Source organism: Gordionus sp. m RMFG-2023, chromosome 1, assembly GCF_954871325.1.
Source record: "Gordionus sp. m RMFG-2023 chromosome 1, tfGorSpeb1-WG-v2, whole genome shotgun sequence".
Classification (NCBI taxonomy): Eukaryota; Metazoa; Nematomorpha; class Gordioida; order Chordodea; family Parachordodidae; genus Gordionus; species Gordionus sp. m RMFG-2023.
In genome coordinates, this window is record NC_088775.1 from 76,098,866 (window position 1) to 76,104,865 (window position 6,000).

A 6,000-nucleotide genomic window follows, 5' to 3' on the forward strand; every position below is an offset into this window, starting at 1 on the left:
TTATATAACCCCAATTAAATAAATATTAATTAACAAATTTAATATTGAAATTATCCGAGTTCAAAATCACTAATCAACTATATTATTGATTTAACGGATTGATCAACAAACTAGCGGTTCTCTTAAGGATGCTAGAAGCGCAGAAAATTGGCATTTTGGGTATCCAAAACCCACTATCCAGGAGAAATCACGGTTAACTTATATGATTATAAAATTTTTTGCTCGGGCACTACCTCTAATAGTTGGTCTGAGATAGCTTTCCTCTTGAAAAACGAATGCAGATACTAATGTATTCAAATTCGTACCCATATTGGAAAGATGTGGTCTGCTATACTTAAACACGAATTTCAAGCCTACGATAATCGCGAATTTCTATGTCCCACCCAATAGTAATGAGAGATCAAGCTTCATTGATACAATGGTAAACACGATACACTCCCTACCTTGTAGATATAATATCATAATATTAGGCATAGGCGTAGCCAGGATTTTCATAAGGGGGGGGGGATTAACAAATTACTGGGGCTTCGCCCCCAGACCCTCTTTTGGGCGGGCTTTCGGCTCGCTTTTACCATACCTTCGGCCGGGTTACTTTCGTCTATATATAGTCATAAAATATTTTTACAAATTTTAATAACTGGAACAAATATGAAATATATTTTTATTAGTTTATATAAAATAAAAATATAATAAATTACTTTTATTGTATATACCTTAATAAAAAAGCATGGTAATAATTTATTCCAAACAATTATAAGAAATTTATTTATTAAAAGTAAGTAGACATATAGTTGATTTTACTCTATTATATAGAATTAGTTATAAAATACTAGGCAAAATTCCACTTTTACAGACATATTTGACAGTTAGATAATATATTACAGTTAATAGTTTAACACAATTTACTAATCAATACTCTTGATATTATATATAGCAACAATTTGCATTCAATTATTTAATGCCATCTATTTATTTTAAGTAAAAATGATATTAAATTTAATCTTCATATTATTTATCCCACAAATGTCTTTAAAAGATATTTTCTGATGTCCTTATCAATATTTTATAGTTTTCTGTAAAATATATTATTCGCTATATTGGTAAAAATTACTTGATTGTCATTTGATAATTAGATATACTGTAAATCTACGACATATAATATTCCACTGTTTGTATTGTGCTTTAATATTTTTTTAATTTATGATTTAATTTTATAAATAGTTTTATAATTATATTTTATTTTTATAAAGATAAATAAATTAAAATTACTCACTTTATTAAAAATGTATTTGATATATTATATTATTTAGTAATTTTATGGATCTATTATTAATAATTATAATACATTTCACTTCTATCTTAAGACTTATCTTTGGCTTATATTCCATTTATTAAAAAAAATTTTGGTTCATTTTATATATTTATAAATTTATTTTCCCAAAAATCTATAAATTATGATGAATAGTTTTATAAAAAAATATCAACTTTTACATTCTTTCTTTCAAATTATTATTTAAGATATATGCATACATATTTGAGGGTCAGGGAGTGGGGGGAGGACTAAGGGGGGTATTTTTTATTAGCTAAAAATGATAATTACAAAAAGTGATAAATTTCTGAAGGGGGAAGGGAATTTCCCCTTGCCCCCCCCCCCTGGCTACGCCTATGATATTAGGTGACCTTAACATGAATATTGGCATTGAACCGGAATATGTTAACAGCAATGTCATCGGGCACGCTACCATACAACAAAGAAATAGCGAATATAGTAAGAAACTGCTCGATTTCTGTAGAAATAAAAGTTTCAAAACCGAAAACACTTTTTTTAGCCACTGCGAAAGCAATACTTACACCTTCGTAAGAGCTCGGCAGAAATCTCAAATTGATTTATTCATCTCCATATGTAACCGATGGTTCGATGATGTAAAGGCTAAATATAAACCTATCAAATCACAGATTTCTTAGAGCAAATATTACCGTTAAGAATATATGGGGTTAACACAATGAAAGTAGACAAATTTCAACTGGCCCTAGTGCTTATTCCTCGCGAAAAAATATAACACGCAAACCTAATAAAATACAAACATCGGAAGATGCAAGACTATTTGATCAAGTATTAAGAGGGAAAGAAGCTAACTTCTTAAATGTAATCAGGCACTAAAATGTTGAAGAATGCTGGAAAAGGAGATCTTGCAGAGTCATATAATGTCTTGCCAAATGTGAGTCTTTTCTCAAGAAACGAATGGATGTCGAATACCCTAGAAAAAATAAACCAGCTAAGAATAGAGAACGGCTCAAATAAAGACCTATGGAAGCTCATACAAAGACTACTACGGAGAGATAGACGGATCTACATCGCGAAAAAAGCTTTTGATATTGATAAAGATATGAAAGTGAATAGGATATACGACACATACAAAAAATTAAAATATTTCTGCAAACCTTGTAGTTTTAGGAAGCTTCCCTCAATTGTTTTAAGTAATGGAAAAGGAATCATTGTCCAGGATAAATAAATGGCCTTGTGGCTTGATCACTATATGACGGTGTTTGACTCTCGGAAAGCAACAATACCTACTAGCAAAAACGCAAATATTGCTTCGCCCCAGTCTGGTTTCTCTATGAATGAAATAATAAATGTAGTAAAAAAAATATGAAGAAACAAAGCTCCGGGGCTGGATAACATTACAGCTGAGTATCTAAAAATAGCACCTAGGACAACATCTTCCTTTCTTTTAACCCTTTTCAACAAAATACGGGAGTGTGGAAATACCCCGGTAGAATGGAACAAGTCTTTCTTATGCAATTTTTCCCAAACTGTAAACCCACGGAAATTTACCAATTACGGTGCCGTGTCTCTTACATCCTGCATATCCAAAATATTTATGGTGCTTTAAAAAACAAAATCGTACAATCGACGCCTCATCTTTTTCCCAAACACATTTGTGCTTATAGGCCAAACAAAAATATATAAGAATCAATATTATCCCTAAAAATAATAATGCAGAAATGCTATAAATACAAGATATCCTCCTTCTACACTTTCATAGATTTTAGCAGAGCTTTCGAGAATGTTAACCATGAAGCTCTATGGGAAATGCTGGCAGAATGCGGAATTGAACCCCAAATAATTCTCATTTTTAAAAACCACTATTCCAAATTATTCGCTTCTTTTAAAATCAATGATAAAAACTCTCTATTCTTTAGGATAAAAAAAGGTGTAAAACAAGGCTGCACTCTCTCACCTCTCCTTTTTAATATAATAATCTATAAAGTCATAAAAGATGTACTAGGTGCTGCTGATTTAGTTGATATAGGGTCAAACGAGAAGATATTTTTCGTAAACAGAATAATATCCTACGCAGACGATATTGTGGTAATATCCAAGAATATTGAAGAAACCAAAAGTCTACTATATCTAATAGAGACTTTGAGTCATAGAGTAGGACTTGCGATAAACTTCAACAAAACAGTTATCCTCCCCTCCCCAAAACCGCCACCGATCCAAATCTTTCGGCTGGAAATAATGTAGTAAAAATCGTGGAGAAAATAAAGTACTTGGGAGTGATCGTAGATAATAAATGAAGTTGCAAAGAAGAGATGAAGATGAAAATACAAAAAGCTAGAGGTGCGTTTTATAAATATATGAAAATATGGAAAGCTAGAGAAATTTCGGTTTTCACCAGACTGCGGATTTTAACTCGATGATAGTTCCAATATTACTCTATGGAGGGGACATATGGGAAATTACCAAAACAGAAAACAGACATCTTCCATTTTTCATTAACAATTGTCTTTGCACCATAAACGGTATCTTCTACCCACGAATCATCTCGAATTCAAATCTCTGGATAAAATCAAGTCATACTCCAATACACATAACTTTAAAAAAACGCCGAATACAGTTCCTAGCTCACATAATACGAAACTCCGACCACAATCTAGTGCATGACGCAATAACTTGGCTTTATACATACAAATGGAAACAATATATAAAGTACAAAACACCTTGGTACTACAAAACCATAAATGATGTGATGGAGTTAAACATCCATATGAAACAATTTATAAAACTAATAAACTGTAAGAAATCCATTAAAAAATTATTCCGTATCAAAGAGAGGTATTTCAAATGAAATCTGGCCAAAACATATACTCAATCAAACAACGAAATATCATCAATACTTTTATAAATTTCTTAAAACGATATATTTAATTTCAATATTACTATGAACAATCTATGACGCGTAGTATTCAGATTCCTGATTCAAGTTCTTTCCAAGTAATTAATATACTCTTCAAAATAAGGAAAAAATAGGAACAATAATTCTGAAATATAGATAGCAATCACCTAAAATCTACACTAATGTACTTTAACTTAAAATAAGCCACCTCCCACCTTTAAATTAATTAAAGTATTCTATAGTTCTTGGGCATTGGCTCTTTTTTGGTCCCATCCTTTTTTTTATTAAGCCTACAGACGTTTAAGCATCATTTTTCGTAATGGTGTGCGTACAAGTATGTGCGGCTTGTCCACATACGTGTGCTCCTCATATCTTTATTTTTTATTTGACAGTTATAAATATATTACAGTTAATATTTTAATAAATTTTACTAATAAATGCTTTTAATAATAAATATAAGAAATAATTTGCATTTAAATATTTAACGCCATCTATTTATTAATAAATATTATTAAAAATTTAACATCTTATTATTCATCCCACAATGAATGTAGTAAATTAGATAACTTTTCTTCTCTATTTTACGTGTTTTTAGGAAAGCTAGTTTTTTCTTATTTGAAAAATAGTTTTGAGTTAAATTTTTAATACGAGTATATTTTTGATATTTTTACAAACTACTATTATTTAAAGATATAATATGCCAACTAGAGGTGGTGCGACAATATATATACTTAATTGCTTTTATCAAATCACTCTGGTTCTTATTTTATAGTTACAAAATGTTTTATTTCTAATATGGCATCCCTGCCGTGTAAATAACTTAAGGCTTCAATATATTTGCATAATATCTTCTAAATATTTTTAGTGTTTTTGTTTTATCAATTAATCTAACATAATAAATTCTGATATGAGTTGACATCGTTAGTGTCATGGCTACTGCAAATTTACCAGCACCTATTATTTGTGTGCCTATGTGATTTAAGATTATTACTACAGGTGCTGAGAGCATATGATTATATATTTTATAAGCAATAATGGTCAACTGTGTAGTCGTTTATATATCATTAAAAATGGAAGATAATCTTTTATAAATTTAATATCTCGCAATAATTTTCTCGATTACTTATCTAGCTTCCATCATATCACCTAAGAGGAGGCTCTAACTACCATATAGTTTTATGATTTGGATGGGTCGTTTATTCACTTTTCTTCAAGAATGTTGATTTGGTTTGGGCCTATAAATTTTTCCTTATTAGTCCAATGATTTATTTTTATTTCGTTTTTTATACTAGCAATATCTATATATCAGGCGGGTGTGCAATAATCAGGGGCGTCGCTAGCCTTTACAATCTTAGAGGGCTCAACTAAAAAAAATTTTATGGGGGGCGAATTTACAGGCCTGCCCGCTTTTGTCGGCCTTCGGCCGGGTTTTATATTTATATATTATACTTTTTTTAAATTTGTTAATTCTAAACAATTATTCTGAATTTCATATTTTGTCATTTATTATATTATGCATACAAACTTACATATAAATATTTAAAACAATACAAGACTTTTCTAAAATAATATTTTTTTAAAACAAAATCTATTTATTACAGTATTAAATATTTTCGATTGCTGATAAAAATTTGCTTCTAAAGAATTACAAGTGATAAAATATATTTATTAATTCATACATATGCCTCAATTATTAATTTTTAAAAACCACATAATGCAATAATATAATTCTTAGCAACTTACATTGACAAAAGGTTATCAAACTAATATAACTCTCTGTTACCATTTTAGACAATATTTTATAGAATGGACTAATAAG